Consider the following 21,939-nt stretch of genomic DNA (forward strand, 5'->3'; position numbering starts at 1 on the left):
AGGTAAGGGTTAGGTTTATTCAGTAGACCTGCTGGGACCAGGCAAGGTTCGCACTCCACGTGGCTGGGAAAGGCCTGGGAATGAGAGAGAGCTGGGAAGAGAGGAAAGAGAGAGAAAAGAGCCAGAAAAGAGCAGAGAGAGGGGTAAGAACAGTAGCACACACGTGGTATTCAGGTAAGGGGTAGACCTGCTGGGAACAGGCAAGGTTGGTACTCCACATGCCTGGGAAAGAAAGAGAGCAAGAAAAGAACAGAGAGAGAGAGCTAGAATAGAACAGAGAGAGCAAGAAAAGAGCAGCAAGAGAGCCTTTGGGCCTGGGCTAGGCCTTATCTAGGGTATGGGTGGAGAAAGGTGTGGCCACATCAAATTCAGATGTGACCTCAGCGGATGCAGATGTGACCTCTTCCAGGTGTCCCAGCTGCCTAGGTAATGCAGGTCCTGGGTGGAGACTTTGCTGCGAGGAGGGTGGAGTCTGCTCGCCATCCAGGAGCAGACCTTACATTCCAGCCTTTTAATAATCATGAAATAGGGCGAGGATTCTCTCTGGCTACTTCCTGCTGACAAGGGACGTCGACAATAGGGATAAAAGGCTGGAATTTGGTCTCCTCCCAGAGAAGGCAGTGAACAGCAGCTGTCCCTTGGTGGCGTGAGTCCTTAGATGAAATCTGGAGAAGTCTCATGAGCATTGAGGGGCTGGAAAAAAAATACTAGAGAGCAAATAAATGGCAAGAGGAAGGACTTGGGGCTGAAAATGTTGGTAGAAATGTCCCTAGTTACTTCTGACATCTGGCGACTAGGTAGAGAAGTCAGGTGACAAAGGCAAGAATATAAATTCCTGTTCAGTTAATAGGTAGATAGGTATAGACATTGGATGGGCAGGCTTCTTACTTCTACTGACCTCCCGGCTCAGGTTAATTCTGAAAGGGCAGGCACAAAGTAGCTGATGTGACATCATCTCCTCTTACTCCTTTCCACGTTCCCTTGTTCCCCAGACTGGCTGAGTCTAGGTGCTCGTTGCAGGGATGGCTTGTCCCAGTTGGTATTCAAGATTTGAACTCAAGGCCTGGGCACTGTCCCTGAGCACTTCTGCTCAAGGCTAGCACTGAACGACTTTGAGTTATAGTACCACTAGTATTCAAGGAGGTTTGAACTCAAGGCCTGGGCACTGTCCCTGAGCACTTCTGCTCAAGGCTAGCACTCTACCACATTGAGTTACAATAGCACTTCCAGTGTTCAAGGAGGTTTGAACTCAAGGCCTGGGCACTGTCCCTGAGCACTTCTGCTCAAGGCTAGCACTGAACCACTTTGAGTTATAGTACCACTTGCAGAGTTTAGCTGGGAGATGGAGTCTTAGGGATTTTTTAGCCCGAGCTGGCTTTGAACTGAAATCTTTGCCACAAAAGCCCTTTATTATTTCCAATTAAAGCAACAAGGAGATCAAGTAGAATAAGTAGAGCTTACCTGGTTCTTATCAAGAATTGCCAACAAATATTCTGAAATGACAAAACTCATTAGATGTGATGAGAATTTTAGCACAGATATGCCAAGTATTTTAGAACCACGTAGTCAGTAGTAGAATACACAACACAAACAAAAAAGGCAAAACTCAAAACCTAAAATTTTGACAACATTTAGACATCTTTGCTAACAAAGCACATCAGATGGTTGGGCCTCAGTTACTAGGGCCTGTGAAAAGAGCAACTTGTTAGCAAGGCACCTTAGAATAGATGGAGTAGTAAACTTAGTGGAAGGTTAAGGGTCAGATGGGGCCAAACTCTTAACCCACCACATGGCCAAGATGGCGAATTCAAGATGGCGAATTTCTGAAAGAATGCAAAGAAAGCCTGAATAGATTAAGCCTACATTGGCTAGCCTTTGAGAGGGAACCTAGAGGGGGGTCCCTGGGACCCAGCCTGCGTCGCACTCTTCAAGGCACAAGCCAAAAAGTTGTAGAAAAAAAGGGTAGAAAGTTGCCCATGAATGGCAGAGAGAGAGCAAAGAGAGCCCGAAAGTAAACAGACTTCTGATCATTTACCATTGCAGTAGCAAAAACTGTGAACTTCTGAGAATGGCATAAAAATGAGGCTCTCTGGCTTTCCAGGGAGCGCAGGAGACATTTCAAAGGGGTTTCACCGCTCAGGCGTGATTCGTAGCACCCCATTAAATGAGTAGAGTCAGTCTGGTGAGTGAAGGAGAGCTGACCAGGCAGAAGCGGCATTCTGACTTCCCCCAGAGCCCTCTAGAGAGAAATGGCCAAGCCCCCAAAACCAAGTGTCCTCGGCTTCAGAGGTGACCGGCCTTTCAGCTAAAGGCCGTAGGAGCTCTCTGGCATGGCGCCACGTCTGGACAGAGACTGAGCAACAGAGAGCCGTAGAGTAGTTTCACTCACCAGAGTAGAGAAGTGGTGTGGACGTGGATGTGAAGGCAGCAATGGTATCGATGCGTTGATTCCGCCGCAGACAGACCGGTTCGCAAAAGGCCGTCAGAACTGCGGGTATTCCTTAGAGCAAAAAGGGAAGAACAAAAAAAAAGAAAAAAGAGGAAAAAAACAGAGAAATCCCAGCTATCCTGACTTTAAGCCTTTATCCGAGTCACGGCACCATTTATGTTAGGTTTTTAAAAAGAGGTAACCGAGTAAGAACTGCACCAGCACGCACGTGGTATTCAGATAAGGGGTAGGTTTATTTAGTAGACCTGCTGGGACCAGGCAAGGTTGGCACTCCACGTGGCTGGGAAAGAGAGAGAGCAAGAAAAGAACAGAGAGAGAGCTAGAATAGAACAGAGAGAGCAAGAAAAGAGCAGCAAGAGAGCGTCTGGGCCTGGGCTAGGCCTTATGTAGGGTATGGGCAGGGAAAGGTGTGGCCACATCAAATTCAGATGTGACCTCAGCGGATGCAGATGTGACCTCTTCCAGGTGTCCCAGTTGCCTAGGTAATGCAGGTACTGGGTGGATACTTTGCTGCGAGGAGGGTGGAGTCTGCTCGCCATCCAGGAGCGGATCTTACAGTATATAGATAGATAGATAGATAGATAGATAGATAGATAGATAGATAGATAGATAGATATAGATATAGATATAGATATATAGATATATAGATATATAATGAGTCTATATATAATGGAATCTTCTTTATCTCCTCAGCATTAATAATCTACCGGAAATTTGTGCCCTGTCTAATTGTTCCACTGGTTTCTATCTTCTCTGCCTTATTCATCGACTACATAAAATGACCACATTTTAGCTCCTCCAAAAACAAGCAGACCAGAAAGCATGAGGTAGGAACATATTCCTGGGGTGGGGGCTGAGGGGGGATGGAAAATGCAATTGGTTTTAAAGAGACTTCCACAAACACATTCCACTCTTTGTAGTTACAAGTATCAGACAATGGCATTTTTGTCTTGAGATCCTCAGTAGCTTTGATTGGAATCTCAGTATGTGGGTAGGAAAGCCAGAAACGAAAAACAAAACAAAACAAAAAACATACTCATGCTAACTCAGAGCTCTATTGTTCCCCTCTAGTTAGAAGATGTGGTGCTAACAACCTGATTTCCCTGTGTGGTCCAGACAGCCCTTTGCAGGAGCCATTCAGGGCATTTGCTGACAGATGATTGCATTGTCCTCACTGTGTGGAGGAGGGTAATTGTGTGATTATGCCTCCCTGGTAAATCTTGCATCAGAAGGCAAAACTCCAAGAGTAGCTTAAGCAGTAGGGAGGAGTAAAATGGGACTGTGAAGAGAGAACAGCTGAATGCCTGTGGCCCAGAAGCTTCCATGGGAGATCGTGGAAATGCAGATGGGAAAGCCAGCTAACAGCCACTTGGGAGACAGTTTCAGTAATGAAACAATGCCCAGGTAATGGTTATAACACATAACATGGTTAGAAGGAACCCAGGATTTATGAACACTTGGCAGTCAGAGAAGAGCAGGATTTAAGGAGACAGTAGGTACATGGAAGTCATTGGTATCCATGTAGGAGTTAAGCACTCAGTGGCTAAATCTAGTTTTGCCTGGGTTCAGGTACCCCCTCTGGCTGCCTTGCACTTCTGTGTCTTTAGGCAAATTACCTCTGCTTTCTTAGGCATCTGTTTTACCTTTTCTGTAAATGACTTAAATAATTGGCACCCTTACATAGATGCTGTGAGGGATGGTTAAGCAGAATGAGGTAAAAAAAATCTAAAAATAAGACTGGGTATTTGAAGTGTATCATGGCAATGCTCCTATGACTTTAGGCAAACTGCCTTTCTCTGGGGCCTTGGCTGGTCTCAGATGACAGGGTTTCAGTGTTAGGCTCCGCGTGTTGCACTCAGTTGCTTCGTGCTTATCTGCCCTGCCTCCAGGTTGGATATTCTTGTTCTGGTTGTGGGCCATAACTCATCATAAAAATCAGGATAAACACAAGATATGAGCAAGTCTGTTGGGAGCTGAGCAAGTATGTCTTGAGAATTCTTTCAAAGAATTCTGACTCAGAATTCCTATATTTCCAGGTGGCTGATATGACTGTAAGCCTTAGTCTCCTCCCCTTAGAATGGGGATAATAACACCAGTCTTGCAGGACTGTTGCCAGGATGAAAACTGCTTCTCACCATACGTGGTCCATAGCGGTTTTACAGTGAATGATATGTGTTATTGCAATATGCATGTGAATATATACTCATACATACAAGTATGCAATAAAAACATAAAAGTCACTGGACGCTAGTGGCTCGATACTGTAATCGCAGCTACTCTAAGAGGCTGGGATCTGAGGCTCACAATTTGAAATCAGCCTGGGCAGAGAAGTCCATGAGACTCTGCTCTCCAAATAACTAGTAAAAAGCCAGAAGTGGAGTTATGGCTCAAGACTGAGAGAAAAAGCTAGGGGACAACAATACCCAGTTCAAGCCCCAGGACTAGCACAAAAGAAGATAAAGAAAAGAAAAGACAGTTGAGAAAGTTATCATCAAACAACATGTCTTTCCATGGCCACAGGACTTCATGGGTACAATTGAAGTCATGGACTTCGTGGTGAAGGATTATCCCAGATATCTCCTGGTGGCCCCAGTTTAACCATTCATTCTCAAAAAGCTCAGAATCACTGGCCATGGTCAGAGAGACACAACTGAAATTGAGTGAAACAGAAGGTAAGAAGTGCTCAACTCACTGTTTGCTGCCTTTGAAGCTAGGGTGGGAAGACCATAGGAAAGAGATGGAACCAGTCTGTAGGAACTAGAATGGAATGAGGAAGCACTTCCTACTGAAACTGGAAATGTGTGCAGGCCTGCTGCTGTCTTGATTTTAGCCCAGGCTGCTCCATGTCAGCCTTACAACTCTATGTTGTCTTCAAGCTGCTGAGTTTATGGTCATTTAGATACTGAATTATCAGAATTATAGGAGCCTTAAAGGTCAAATGCAAACTGGCAACATAGGAGCTCAGGCTGGGCTCACATTCTTCAACATGCATTACCTTAATCTTGGCTTCATATGGTACAACATGAAGGACAGATGATCGTTAAAGTAGTTAATAGAGGTGAAGAACTTCTGGTCTGAATTCCATCAATAATGGGTTTAGAGTAAGCATTTATTCCTCAAATATGATTAAGTGCCTAGTACCATGGTTGGTACTTGAGTACACCTAGATCTGAGACCTAACACCTGCAGCCAGGCTGCTGACCCTCTGGCATAGGTGATGGAAAATATACAAACAAATGAGTCAGCGCATGGTTATAAGTTGTGACAAGAGCTATGGGAAAAGTGGATGATGAAATGTGATGGAAATCAAAATGAGCCCAGAGGGCAGTGACAAGGTCATTAGTGTGGTCTGAAAAGGCTTCATTGAAGAAGTTATCAGATTGACACAGATATCTGAAGGATGAACAGGATCCAGCCTGGGGAGTGAGCATCCCAAAGAGAGAGGAGAGGTGGTGGTGGCAGGCTAGGAGGCTTATGAAACATGATGAAGACTGTGGAGAGGAAATGAAGGCAAACTGGCATAGCTGCAGGGGAGTGTAAGGAGAAAGCTTCAGTAGAGATTGGGAAGATGAGTCATACCCAGTAATGCTGGGCCCGGCAGGGCTGTGTGTGTGTGTGTGTGTGTATGTATTTAAACAACTTTGTCTAGATATAATTCACGTACCACACAATTCACCTCTCCAAAGTGTGCCATCCAAAAATTCTTAGTGTGTTCAGCAACTTGAACAAGCAACACCACCATCAATTGTGAAGTTTATGTCAACTTCTATAAGGGAAAACGAGGCTGAACAGAAATGTCTAAGATAATCCTAGCATATAAGCAGAATAGCTCAATAGCTATGTACATAAGACCATATAAGATGAGACTAAGTGAAATGAGCTCCAAGACATGGACACAAGAGGTTTTCTTTGCTGTGGTTGTTTTTAATGTACTATGTGATTTCTTGTTTCTTTTGTGTTTTTCCCTCTATGGTTTATTCCCTGTTGTCACTGTATTTGATTTTGGTACCCTGGATATTGTTTGTATGTTTATCTGAATTAGGGAAAGGAAGGGAAACAACAAAATGGTGAGACAAGCCAGGTGCCGGTGGCTCGCGCCTGTAATCCTAGCTACTCAGGAGGCTGATATCTGAAGATCTAGGTTCAAAGCCAGCCCGGGCAGGAAAGTCCTTGAGACTCTTATCTCCAATAAACCACCAGAAAACCGGAAGTGGCACTGTGGCTCAAGTAGTAGAGCACTAGCCTTGAGCTGAAGAGCTGAAGGACAGTGCTCAGGCCCAGAGTTCAAGCCGCACGACCAAAAAAAATAGGTGAGACAAAGGACAAAGAGAGAACCAATGTAACAGTGATACTTACAAGATAATATGCAGGCAATGATCTGTACAACTGGAGGGGGGGTTGGAGGGAATGTGGGAGAAAAAGGTGGGAAGAGTAACAAGTTTGATAAGAAATGTACTCACTACCTTACTTATGTAACTGTAATCCCTTTTTACACCACCTTGACAATAAATTCTTTTTAAAAGAAAATAGATGATTGTCCAGCCTTGAGTAAATAGATTCAGAGATTGTGTGTGTGTGTGTTGAACTCTGGCCTTGCTCATCGTTAGCTTTTCCACTCAAGGCTTGGCATTCTACCATTGGAGCCACAGCTCTACTTCTGGCTCTTTGCTGCTGGTTAATTGGAGATAAGAATCTCACAGACTAGCCTGCTCATGCTAGCTTTGAATTTGATTCTCAGATCTTAGCTTCCTCAGTCTCTAGGATTACAGACTTAAGCCACCATCACTTGATAAATCGGAGACTATTTTGAAGGCACATTTGTTAGAAAGACTTGAATGCAAGGATAGCGATATAGTGAGAGACATTATGAAAGACCCCTAAATTTCTAACTTGAAAAATATGGTAATTTAGAGAACATTTTCATACAGGTTTCACTAATAATATAATGACAACATTATCTTTAATTAAAATAGTAATTTCTGGACAAGTCACTCACTAGTAGAGTACTGAGAAAGAATGGATGTGGCTACTCTGAATCAATTCATTCTTAAAGATATTCAAAGCTTCCTGAAACATTAACTTATGCATAGTCTTCTGCATTTTAGTAATATTAAAGCCAATGATGCAGAAACAAATTCAATGCAGAACTTGCTGTGAGGTTAAAGTTTTACATAATTAATGATAACTAAGATTTAGTTCCAACAAAACCAATCTTGTTTACCACACTGAATTTACATTATACACTTTTCCATTATTTTTCTTGAAACAGTAATTTTCACATTTTTATAGTTAAATGAGAGCTATATGCATGAAGACCTTCATACTTAGTTTTCTGAGTGTGAATTTATATTTAAAGAATTGTATTTAACACAAAATAGTATCCTTTGTCTACCACGTATATGTTTTAAGTACTTTGCAAATATTGAATCATTTAATTTTCATAATAATGCATGATTATAAGCATTATTAACCTCATTTTAGAGTTGAGGAAACTCAAGCAGAGAGTGAGGTTTAGTGATCTAGCTAAGAGAATATAAACAGGAAGTGGCAAATCCAAGAATCTAACCCAGGCCATGTGGTCCCTAAGTCTATGTTTTAAATAGCATTGGTAATTTAAACTAGTATGAAAATGACCAGTGAGCATTTATTCAAATGGTGGTAGTTCATTCGATTCCTGAACAAAACATTGGAGAAGATTTAGTCTAACATTCTTCTGTTTATCCAGATGGAAACACGGCCGGAGGGGAAGATGTTAGCACTTCTCAGTACTATCCATTTGTTCCTTTGTAATGGCATTCCAGTCATTTAAAGTGTATTTGATTTTTCTATCAAGAGATACTGTGAAGAGACAGATTCAATGTCTTTCCTACCAGGAACCCCAAGAGAGTAAAGACCTACATAATTCCCCAAAGCTCACTTAGTGGTTCAATTTAAACCAGTTAGGGATTCAACTGACTCACAATTACTGGGGCACATTTCTCTAGGTTATACATATATATATATATATATATATATATATATATATATATATGTATATATATAGTATATGTGTGTATATATACTGTATATGTGTGTATAAATATATATATATATATATATATATATATACTGTATATGTATATATCTATGTGTGTGTATCAATACTAAAGGTCAAACCAGAGCCTCATGTGTGTTAGGCAAGTATCCTACAACTGAGCTACATTCCCCGTTAGGCCCGAATTTTAAACACAAATGGTTGGTCCAAAGTCACAACACTAATCCATGAAAGACTATAATTAGAAAATAAAATAACAAAGTCATTGCAAACCAGGTGTCACTGGCTCATACCTATAATCCTAGCTACTCAGGATGCTGAGATTTAGAAGAGGATTGTAGTTCCAAGACAGCCCAGACAGAAAAGTCCACGAGATTCCATCTCCAATTAACCAGCAAGAAGTTAGGCTGGAGACATAATTCAAGTGGTAGAGCACCAGCTGAGAGCAAGCAAACAGATTGAGAGTACAAGCCACCAAGCTCCAGTCCTGGTACAAAGAAAAATAGTCATCTACTTATAGTTGATGTCAATCTTGCTCCCAGCCTTGTTTCTGTGCTCCAACCTACCATCATTTATATGCTGACTCCCTGCCACTCTGAAGTGGTATTTTTGGATCCTAAACTCTTATTTATATCCAGCTTGTTACACTCTGGGAGATGTTGATTGCTTTGATTGTATTAGGATCAAGTGAATTATGAATGAAACATGCAAGATATCCAGTTAAGTCTTTGAATGCTCATGTACACTCATACATGTGTGTGTGTACACATACAGTCACATAATTCCTTTCAGAACCATGCTCTCATTCATTCTTTTTTTTTTTTGTCGGTTGTGGGGCCTGAACTCTGGGTCTAGGTGCTGTCCCTCAGCTCTTCAGCTCAAGGCTAACACTCTACCACTTGAGCCACAGCACCGCTTCCGGCTTTTTTTTTTCCTGCTTATGTGGTGCTGAGGAATCGAACCCAGAGCCTCATGCATGCAAAGCAAGCACTCTACCACGGAGCCACCTTCCCTGCCCCTCATTCATTCTTTAAGCACACTCAGACTATGCCAATGCCTTTTCTTCAAGCAACAATTATAAGGAAGAGATAGTTAGTAATAATCCTATAAGGAAAAAGAGAGAGAGAAATGGAAAATCAGCAACGGCAGGAGACTAGCACAAGGCAGACCAAATGCTCAAGACTGGACTGCACATGGTAAACAGAGAAGGACAGAAGGAGTGTTGGTGGGAGCCTTCTTGGTTATGTTCTACTTGGCTCTTCCTCAGACTTTAAATGCATTCTGTATCTTAATACTACAAGCAGTTGAAGCTCAATACATGTTAAGTGGATGAATGACTCAAAGGAGCTGATTTAAATGGGAACCTACTTGAATGTTGAGCCTAGAAATGGGAGGTGGGCCCACAGAGAAACTCACAAGAGAGAAAGAATTCAGTGGAGAACACAGGAACACAGGCATACAATGCACTCAGGCTAAACCATGGCAATTTTATGAGACACTTGCCTGTGGCCATGTTGCGGTTTCTTTCCTTTCCCTTTCCACCCCCTGTTGATTATTTGTAAGCATCACAGCAGGGCAGGGCAGCTTTTTATATCCCCTTCTCCCTGTGTTGGTTATGGAAAGCCTAAGTTGCTTGTTCAAGTCATCTGTCTTTCTTTTTGCTTTCTCCTCCTAGAAGAAGTAATTCAGTAACTCGTATAGTCTAAAGGCTGAGGAATTTGGCATGTATGGACACCACACACACACACACACACACACACACACACACACACACACACACACACACACACACACACACACACACAGGAACCTTATTTGCTTCAAACTGGGAAATAGAAATGGGGGAGATTTTCAACATTGAAAGAAAGGAACCGAATTTTATCCTCATTCTCTAATTGTTGAGTAGATGAAACAATAAATGTAACCTTGAGATTGCTGGGTCTCTGCAAAAAGGCAGAGGTAGTCAGACCAGGGGATTAGCTAGGCTGGGAGTTTACACAGGAAAAACCCTTCACAATTTTTCCCTGCAGGAGGTTGCAAAAGGGTTAAGCAAGAGGCATTAGTTGGGAAGAAAAAGGATCCTGAGGAAGAATGACAGATGATGATGATGATGATGATGATGATGATGATGATGATGTGTGTGTGTGTGTGTGTGTGTGTGTGTGTGTGTGTGTGTGTGTGTGTGTGTGTGTGTGTGTGTGTGTGCTGGTACAGAGGCTTGAACTCAGGGCCTGTGGTACTGTCCTTTAGCTTTTTAGTTCAAGGCTAGTGCTCCACCAGTTGAACCACACATCCCCCTCTGGCCTTTTGGTGATTAATTGTATATAAGTGTCTTGTGGATACATTTCTTATGTACTCATTACCTTGCTCATGTAACTGTAACCGTTCTGTACAGTATTTTCACAATTAAAAAAACCTATAAAAAAGAAACAAATTAATAAAGCTTAACACTGTTAAAAGTACCAAGCACAAAAAAAAAAAGAGAGAAAGAGAGTCTTATGGACTTTCCTGCCTAGGCTGGCCTTGAACTTCTATCCTCAGATCTCAGCTAGCTGAGTGGGTAACAGACCCACTGGTGCCCAGCAGATGATGATTTGGGGGAGCAAAGAGAGAAAATAAGGTCAGACTCACGTTGGAATCTATTTCTAGGTTGACTGAGAGCAGCACGGGACTTTGGTTTATACTTTGTGTGTCTAGTCTAGCTGCACACACATGTGGCTCATGGGAACAATGGCAGGGGAGAATGGTGTGAGAGAAGAATTACAGAGGAGAAGTGAGCCTAGGCAAGGAGGGGTACTGCGGGAGAGAATGGGGCACCTCCTCCCCTCCTTTGTGAACATACAGACAAGTCCATCAAACCCGTGGCAGGCTTCAGTGATGAGAAAGATACATAATACGATAAAGCTTGGTAGCAGGCATGTGTGATTGGACAGACCAATGAAGAGATAACATTTGAAAGCTTTACTGCTTGGAAAGCTGTTAGCAAGCTGGTGTCCCCTTCATCATGTTTAATTTTACTTTTACTACCCTTCATTTGCTTTGACGGGTTGATGTTGCCATGGTGCGGTTGGAATTCTCATAAAAGTGCTGTTACCCTTTCAAGATGGCCATTTTTTTCAAGGGTTTATACCACATTTTATAGTTATGTCAGAAGGTTTACTTGGTTTATGAATTCTCCAAGCTCTAAGATTGCTCTCTCTGAAAAAAAAAAAAAAAGTTCCGGGTTGCCATTGGTTCTTGCTGTTTAATTTGTGATCTTTTAACAACAGTCACATTCTCAACAAAATTAGAAAAGCATCTTTTAGTTCCTACAAGTAAACAAAGGGGCACACAGAAAAATTGAGCCCACTTTTCTTCAGTTATAACCCCCAGCATCTCTATGTAGCTGTCTATATATTTCTAAATATTGTACTTTATGCACATTAAATGGGACTACAATAAGTATAATCAACTATGAAATCTAACATTAATACGTAATCATGTGGTTTGAATACTTGCTCATTTCCTCTGTAACATTTCAAGGCTAGTAAATTAAGAGAGAGAGGAAAAAGAAAAACATCCTCTTTAATAATCCTTACTGAGAATGTCCAGGGTGCAAGTTAGGAATGATGATTTAAGTAGATCTTCAACCTCATCAATTATTATAGCTTTTGTCAGTCAACCAAGAAATTTAATTAGTCAGTACAGCTGGGTGCCAGAATTTTTAAGAACCCAAAGGAAACTCAAGACATTAGGTACTACCACATTTGAGAGGGTGTCCACACTGACTGAGCCAGTCCAGGTAAATCACGGTGCCAGATAATGTGGCAAGATCTGTTATGGCTTGACTTTAATAGATTAGAATGTGCTCATGCATGAGGATTTGTGTTCAGACATCATATATGCACTTCAAAGTCCACCTTGTGTATTCTAACCAATAAAGGCTTACTTCCTTCTTCTGGAAAGATCTAGAATGTAGGGGCTGTTGAGGGGAAGTGGAGAGCTACCTATCTGTATTGGTTTCTTTTGGGTGCTCTAGCAAATTTCCACCAACTTAGTGGCTTAATGCATATTTATTATCTTACAGTAGTGGAGTTCAGAAGTCCAAAATGTCAGCTGTGCTCTTCTGAAACCCCTAGGAGAAAGTCTGTTTCCGTACTGTCCCCTTCCTCTATAGAATACTTGCATTCCTTGCTTGTGGCCCCTTTCCTTCATCATCAATGGCTGCAATGCTGCAGGTTTCAAATGTTTCTTCCATAGTCCTAGCTCCCTCGACTTTCTCCTGCTTTCCTCTTCCTCTGTGTTTTCATATTGGGTTTGTTTGCTAATTTGAGTTATTTGGTTGTGCAAATTTTTCTGCTTATATATATTTTTTATTTTTTTCCCCTTTGATGCTAGAGTTTGAACTTAGGGCCTCTACTTGCTACCCTGGTGTGATACATTGGACCATACCTCCAGCCTTATTTTTTACTGGTTAGTAATAGGATTGAGTCTCACTTCCTGCTTAGGCGGGCACTACAACAGCAATGCACCTAGTTTTAGGTTTCCTGTCATCACTAGGAACATAGGCATGTGCTACTGTACCTAGCTTACCTGTGTAGAGATGGTCACAGTTTTCCTGCCTTAGCTGGCCTGGTACTGCAATCATTCCCAGACTCTCCCATAGCTGGATAATAGGCATGTACCACTGTAACCAGCATGAAAAAGGGGTCTCAGGAGCTTTTTTGCCCAGGCTAGGCTCAAACTACAATCCTCTCATTCTTAGCCTCCTAAGTAGCAAAGATTATAGGCATGAGCCACTAATGTCCATTTTTAAAATTCTTACTTTTTACTTTTTTGGAGACAGGGTCCCACTATTTATCTCAGACTGTCCTTAACTTGTGATCCTCTATCCACAAGGACAGGTGTATATCACCACTTGTAAGCTCTTCTTTCACTACCACATTAAGTCCATCAGACACCCCAGAAAAACCCTCCTATTTTAATGTCAACCTTAATCCTGTCTACAAACTTAACTCATCTTTTCCATGTAACTAATATATTTACAGCTACCCAGAAGTAGGAGGGTATATTCTGGGGTCCATTATTTTTTACCCATTGTACCATTCATTAGAAGGAGGAAGAAAGAAGGGTCATTGGAGCAGCATGGTAAAGACCCTTTCATAGATTAGACTTGGATGAAATAACCATAGGTCCATTGTCCAGTCCAGAGATTCTGTTGACTTCAATTTCCTCACGGGTGAGATGGGAATGGTAACTTGTACTGCCAAGTTAACAGTTTTAAAAGTTGCAGAACATCGAATTATATACATAATTAAATACAAAATATAGTATGTATGTCATATTAAATATTAATGTAATTATTGATATTAATTTTGTATCCACCATAAGAAATTTAGGCAGCTTTAAATAGTATTTTTCCAAAAGAAAGCAACACAATGGCAAAGCCACAGAAACCTTAGCTGAGGTTTAATAGGAACTTCTTGTTTTTCAGTTAAGGAAATTTAGGTACAAAGTACAGAAGTGTCTTTCCACAGGGATTTATTGATAGATTCAGAATAGTTTTTATTTTATTTATATTTTATATAAGTATATTTATATATTTTATATATTTGAATATATACACATATTTATTTATATGTAATGTTATTTACATATGTATTTAATATATAAATATCTTTTATATATTTATATTTAATTTTATTTATTTAAAAATTAATATATATTTTTATTATAAAGATACTGTACAGAGGGGTTACAGTTACATGAGCTGGGTAGTGAGTACATTTCCTATTGAGCATTGTTACCCCCTTCTTTGTTTTTCCCCTACCATCCCTTTCCTCCCCACCTGCCCAACTCCTTCCTCCCCCACCAAAGTTGTAAAGTTAGTTTTCAACATAGCGTCTTATACATCTTGTTGTTAGAAGCAGAAGAGGTCAAAAGCTATGTACATATGACCACAAAGGCTGATGCTAAGCAAAATGAACCCCAAGATAGGGACACAAGATATTTTATCTTTCTTGCTGTTCTTTATATTTTTGTCGGTCATGGGGCTTGAACTCTGGGCCTAAGCTCTGTCCCTCAGTTCTTCAACTGAAGGCTAGGGCTCTACCCACTTGAGCCACAGTACCACTTCCGGTTTTCTGGTGGTTTATTGGAGATAAGAGTTTCATGGTCGGGCTGGGATGTAGCTCAGTGGCAAAGCGCTTTCCTAGCAAGTGCAATGTCCTGAGTTCGATCCCCAGTACCAAAAAAGAAAAGACAAAAAAAAATACAGTTAAAAAAAAAACCCAAACAAAAAAAGAGTTTCATGGTCTTTCCTGCCTGGGCTGGCTTTGAACCATGATCCTCAGATCTCAGCCTCTTAGGATTACAGGTGCGAGCCACCAGTGCCCAGCTCCAGAATAATTTTATACACTTAAGTCACAATAAAAACTAAACCATAAGCATCATTATTAAAAACTCTGTGAGAAATGATACAGTAGTGTGATTTTGGCCAAGGAAAATTCCATTTCTAAGCATTAGCTACTACTACCATAATGCATAGAGAGTAATGGAAGTGAACATGTGACTATAATTCTTTTTGAATGGTAATTTTCTGAAACAATTGTAAAGAGGCTTAATTGCTTAGACCTGATTCTCAAATTATCATTTGGGGATGGTCAAACCTTACAATTTTAACAACTTTCAAATGATTTCTAGCCTCCAACTCTCGGTATTCACATTCTTGTATAATATCTTCCCCTTGACAGTAGAGTGATGAACAAGTGATTGACTACTTACCCAAAGATTATAGCAATATCAATTCTATGATCAGGTTACAGAAGGTTGCCAGCAGATCCCTGTGTTGTGGACTTCAGGACACAAGCTGCTGTGTTGGAAATGCCTCCATGGTAAAGGAAGAGAATGGCCTCCAACCACCAGGCTGCGTGAGACCCGAGGACTCCAGTCTTATTACTTTCAAGACATTCAAGTCTGACAGTAATCTCTAAGTGAGCTATAAAGCAAATCCTGCTACAGCTGAACCCTTTCTTGTGTGCATGTGTTTTTCTTTCCATTTTCACATATATTCATTCAACATTACAGTTGAATCTTGATTACATCTCTGTGAGAGACCTATAAATTGGTAGCCTATATAAGCTAGGCTCTGATTTCTGACCCAAAGAACCATGAAATGATAAATCCGCATTGTCAAGTCACCAAGTTGAGTTATCCATGCAGCAATAGAAGGGTAACTTGGTTCTCTTTTTTCTGCATCTTTTTGTTTTTCTGGGGCTGGGCCTGGGTGCTGTACTTGAGCTTCTTTTATTCTTTTATTATCACTTTGAGCCACAGTCTCACTTTTACCTTTTCCTAGGTAGTTTATCAGAGATAATAGTCTCAGGGACTTTCCTACCAGGATTGGCTTCAAATCCTGAATCTCAGATCTCAGTCTCTTGAGTAGCTAAAATTATAGGCATGAGCCACCAGCGCCTGACTCGTCTTTATTTTTTTTAATATATTTTTCGTTATTTGTAAGTAGTTGTACAGATCAGTTGGCATTCAACAAAACAATTTATTAATGCATTTCATCTTGATTGGTAGTATGGGTCTTGGTGGGGTACAATGGATGGCCTACTCGGAACACAGAAATTTCTTATCACATTTTCAGGAGATGGTAAGCTGAGCTGTGGGTTTTGAACACTCTCAGTTTGGCAGCTCTTGTGAAAAACAGCCCAGAGTATGTTGTGTCCTTCATAACTCACTTGCTTTCAAGCTGAAGCTCACAAAATGGGAACTTGGAAAATACCACCTTTCCTTTGCCCATTTACAGAGTTTACTAGATCTGAGCAGAAACTTCTTCAAGCAAGAAAGGTAAGAATCAAATGGCTCTGGAGAGTTTCTTGAGAGATGGTTAATCTCACTTAAGTTACACCCATTTTAATTCTATTAGAAAATGGGGAAAGAAGAGCATTTCCTTTGAGCTTTTTGTACCAAGTTCCTTTCTTAATTGCCTTTTCTTTCAAGCTGAAGACTCCTAGTGGCAGCCATAGCCCAGTTGTAAAACAATTCATTGTATCTGTAACTGGCCCTCATAACAGAGCACCTTAATAAGACCAAATTCTATACTTCTTGACTCACCGAGACAGATTATGCTCACAGTCCATTATTTGAACGAGGGTATCTGACTTATGGCAAATCTATTTGAAACAGCATTGTAGAACTGTATTTTATCTTTAAGAAAGGTATTTTTATAAAAGTAAGATATTTACTTGTGTTGCAGGCAAGAATTTAAGTAGAAGAATTTCTCTCTAATGTTTGTTGAATTGTATAAGAATGATGAGACGGAACAAGATGATACATCAACCAACTAACTTGAAAAACCTTGCTGTATTTTTATTTCAGGAAGAAGGGCTGAGCTAAAGATGCTCTGTGGTATTGCACAAAACACTTTTCTTTATCCAAGTCATGCATATCACCCCAGGAATTCACAAGGGTAGCATATCCGAATTCTATTACTTAAATTTGCACAAGCATGCGATCAATTCTTCATTCCTTTCCTTTCTCTTTAGGGCTGCTGAAAAGAGTGGAAATGTACAGTCTTTGAGGCTAGGAATCCTTGTATGGAATAATAGGCTACACAAACCAGAAGGGATCATCAAGATTATTTTATCCAACCCTCTCATTTTACAAGTGAAAGAATCAAGGACCATTAGTGAACGATCCAGACTGTGATTTATACTTTTAATGATACCTGGAGACCCCCATCCAGAAAAATGACAGCTGCGGGATTCACAAAAAGTGAGGAATCCATGCACACAAGTAGAGTTTAAAAACCTCAGTGTAGCTTATTTTCTTCTTAATTTGCTGAAGTTATATGAAGAACGGTGTGGGCCAAAGGTGCTCATAATATGGTAGGCAAGATTTCTCAGCCTACCTCACCCATAATCAAACACTGTATTAGTCAGTGTTCATTGCCACTGTGACAGAATGCCTTGGAAGAATGATTTATTTGGTTCATGGTTTCATAGAACTCAGTCTACAGTCCTTGGCTCCCTTAATAGTGGGCTTCGATGAGGCAGAACATCAGTGCTAGGAGCATGTGTGCAAGGAGGCTGATCATTTCCTGGTGGACAAGAAACTGAGTGGAGTAATAACCAGAAGGAACAAGGAAAAGGTATAGCCCCAGTAACCGCTTCCTACAGACCACACCTTCTACAGATACAAATGCTGAGTCCACTGATGCTGTTCATTAGATCAGAGCCTTCCTGATGTACATATCCTCACAGACACCCTCACAGGCAGGCTTTACAAATAGTCTCTTAGGGGATTCTCAATCCAATCAAGTTGACAGTCAGATTAACCATAACACAACTGTGTCTCAGGAAAGGCTACTTGGTCTCTTATTTTCCACATTTAGAAATCAGGAGGGGAAAAAAAACCCATAGAACCAAATTCTTGGGCTAGACTGAAGATTACATGAAAGCGGAGCAAATATAAATCATGAAGTACAGACATGACTCTGTGGCACCACTCATGATGTATGTACTCATCTTAACTCCCATTGCTAGTTCCTGAGTACTGGTCCTCATCAAGAACAAATCGTTGCCCATTTTCAACTTCAGTTGGAGACATGCAGTGAAGGAATTTCAGTACTACAGTTCTTTCTTTCTTCCTTCCTTCCTTTCTTTCTTTCTTCCTTCCTTCCTTCCTTCCTTTTTCCCTTCCTTCCTTTCTTTCTCTTCCTTCCTTTCTCTTTCTTTCTTTCGTTCCTTCCTTCCTTCCTTCCTTCCTTCCTTTCTTTCTTTCTTTCTTTCTTTCTTTCTTTCTTTCTTTCTTTCTTTCTTTCTTTCTTCCTTCCTTCCTTCCTTCCTTTTTCCCTTCCTTCCTTTCTTTCTCTTCCTTCCTTCCTTTCTCTTTGTTTCTTTGTTTCTTTGTTTCTTTGTTTCTTTCTTTCCTTCCTTCCTTCCTTCCTTCCTTCCTTCCTTCCTTCCTTCCTTCCTTCCTTTCTTTCTTCCTTTCTTCCTTCCTTTCTTCCTTCCTTTCTTCCTTCCTTCCTTTTTCCCTTCCTTCCTTTCTTTCTCTTCCTTCCTTCCTTTCTTTCCCTTCCTTCCTTCCTTCCTTCCTTCCTTCCTTCCTTCCTTCCTTCCTTCCTTTCTTTCTTTCTTTCTTTCTTTCTTTCTTTCTTTCTTTCTTTCTTTCTTTCTTTCTTTCTTTCTTTCTTTCTTTTTGGTCATGGGCTTGAACTCTGTGCCTGGGACCGACCCTCAGCTCTTCAGCTCAAGGCTAGTGCTCTACCACTTGAGCCACAGTGCCACTTCCAGTTTTCTGGTGGCTAATTGGAGATAAGAGTCTCATAGCCTTTCCTGCCCAGATTGCCTTTGACCCGTAATCCTCAGATCTCAGCCTGCTGAGTAGCTGGATTACAGGTATGAGCCACCAGTGCCTGGGTATCACTATAGTTCTTGATCTTGGATCCTGCTCTCCTGCTGACCTCAGCTTAGAAGCTGTCTCTTCAACATGAAGCAAGTCTGGTGCTGGTGATTCATGCTTTTAAACTGAGCTATTCAAGAAGCTGAGATCTGAAGATCTCAGTTCCAAACCAGACACATTTGAGAACCAAAAAATAAAACAATAGCCCCCAACCCAGAGACATGGAGGTGTGGCTCAAGTGGTAGAATACCAGTCTTGAGGGAGAAAGCTAAGCAAGGGTACAAGATCTTGAGTTAAAGCCCCAGTTCTGGAAATAAATAAACAAACAAATAAGAATAGAGTAGAATAGAATGCAAAGCAAGAATTGACCAAAGACATCAGTTTAAGAGTTGAGATTGAAGAGAGAAATCTATTTTAAAGGAGGGGGAGATAAGGCTGGGTCTAGGCATTGGAGAAGGGTCCATGGATATTTGTATTTTTAGTAATTGATCATGAGACATTGAAGAATAGAACTTCTGATGATTAAAAATTAAAGGAAGACATTAAATGGCAGTTTTAAACAGAAAACTCTGTGTTACCAAGCAGGACGTGCTTTGGGGAGTGGCACTTGTGCTATCTTTCACCTTCCTTTCTTGCCTGCCACGTCGCCTCCAAGTGTTGTGTTGTGTGCTCTCACAAAATGGATTGTCCTCTGGTGTGAGAGCTTAAATTTTAAACTGTTCTGGCCATTCCGTGTGGATCCCAGCAAAGCACTCTTGTCACAGAAAGGTCATGTGCAGTTATTAACACAGAGTGACAACTGTACTTTAGAAAACAATCACCCTCTCTCATGTCCCCACCACCTTTACAAGACATCTTTGCTGACAATCTCTTCGTTTCTACTCTGTGTCAGCAGGATATTTTAACAGCACCCTGTCGTCTGTCTGGGCTGTCTCAGATGTGTGGGTTGAAGGAGTGCAGTGGAACTTGCTAGAACAAAGGATGGAAGGAACATTATAATCTCTCACCGCATCAATTCAATGCCACTTCAGTGAACATTGAACTTTTGGTGGCTGTTTAGATGGGGACAACTGAGCCATAGCTGTGGAGTTTTAGAGCTGGGAAGAGTTCTGTCGACTTGTCAAGAGCCCCAAAGAACACTGGGATTCTCCATCCTCAACAAAAGGCTGCTATCGTTCCCCATTCAGGGCCCATTATCCATCAGGCCATCTCCCCGAGGCCTCTCAATCTGCTGGTTCTGGTGACCCCAGGCCAGGTCCACCAAGGTGCTTCCGTGATTTCCCAACACTTGGCTTGCTGACACTGTACAATGTCTTCCACCACCATGAGATTTAGTTATTCCTATACTAACCAGGTGAATGGATGCATTTCTCCTAACCTGTAACACTACATCAAAAATCAGTAAAGCTGCCAGGCTTCAGTGGCTCACACCTGTAATCCTAGCTAATCAAGAAGCTGAGGTCTGCCAGCGAAGCCAGGAAAGTCCATAAAATTCTTATCTTCAATTAACCACCAAAAAGCTGGACGTGGCGTGGTAGCTCAAGGGTATCAAGCTAGCCTTGAACAGCAACAACAACAACAACAAAAACCGAACCAGCGCATACACACACACACACACACACACACACACACACACACACACACACACACACTCAAAATCAGTGAAGCTGAGAGAATATTTTGTCTTCAGATTGATGGGGTAAAATGACAAAGTCTATATGTAAGAGAATGATAGCATCCATCTTGCAGCCTTCTAATAATTACAAGTTATGCATGTTGATCTAGAGAGGCATGTATTTCAAAAGCAAGGTGACAAACTGTACTGGCAGCATGCCTTCTAAATGTGTGCCTGTGTCCATATGTCGGTGTCTCAGCATGTCTGTACATGTGCACACACACACACATACATAGGAGTAAACTTATGCTTTTGAAAGCTGTCAGGAATCTGCATTTAGAAGGATGAGGAAGACAGCTAGTGCTATGAGGAAGAGTGGCCTGTGGGGTAGTCACACCAGTACTGTTTTGATTAAGTATAAGAATTAGTACATGAGTAGCTGCCATGAATTACTAAGTGCTGGTCGAGAAGCTGATGGGAGACAAAGCCTCTGCCACCAAGAGATGTCTGTCTCTCTGTTTCCGTACTGTATGGCTCCCATGGTTCCCTGGCCCAGGCTAGCCCTATCCTTGGTAGATTTTTAGAGCACTCTCTTGACAGAATGGTGGTGTGTGTGGAGGGCAGAGGAGCTGCTCTGAAGAGCATGCTGATGGAGAAAAGCTGTGACATGTGATAAAATGATGGGCTCCCCAGGGAAATCTCCCCAGGCTTGGCACTGCGGCTCTATGATTAGTCTTGTCCTCATGAGGGGGATTGCACACAGCCCTTTCCCAGCCTCTTGGAAGGAATAATATATGATTTGGATATGACTCTGCTATTGACATGCTGGTATTTTTGCTTTAACAATTTTTAAAGAAACAAGTAGGAGTTTACAGTGCTGGGCACTTAATAATCCTGGAAGACAGCTAAGGGTGGTTGCGTGAATACGTATTATTTCGCCTTTGGTCTTCTTTAGGTCTTCAAAGTATCCTAAGTGTCCAGGGCACTTCTCTATACTTCTCTATGCTCAGACAGTGAATGTTCAATAGAGTCAGGAATCTCAAAATTTCTGAAGTACCCCCTCTGCTGATTTCCTTCCTTCCTTCCTTCTTCCTTCCTTCCTTCCTTCTTTCCTTCCTTCCTTCTTCCCTTTCTCCCTCCCTTCTTTTATGCTTCCCTTCCTTCCTTCCTTCCTTCCTTTCTTTTTCTTTCTTTCTTTCTTTTTCTTTCTCTCTCTCTTTCTTTCTTCTTTATTTCTCTCTTCCTTCCTTCCTTCCTTCCTTCCTTCCTTCCTTCCTTCCTTCCTTCCTTCCTTTCTTTCTTTCTTTCTTTCTTTCTTCCTTCTTTCTTTCTTTCTTTCTTTCTTTCTTTCTTTCTTTCTTTCTTTCTTTCTTCCTTCCTTTCTTTTTTCTTTCTTTCTTTCTTTCTTTCTTTCTTTCTTTCTTTCTTTCTTTCTTTCTTTCTTTCTTC

The sequence above is a fragment of the Dipodomys merriami genome, unplaced genomic scaffold, assembly GCF_024711535.1.
Source record: "Dipodomys merriami isolate MVZ:Mamm:240054 unplaced genomic scaffold, mDipMer1.0.p SCAF_14, whole genome shotgun sequence".
Lineage (NCBI taxonomy): Eukaryota > Metazoa > Chordata > Mammalia > Rodentia > Heteromyidae > Dipodomys > Dipodomys merriami.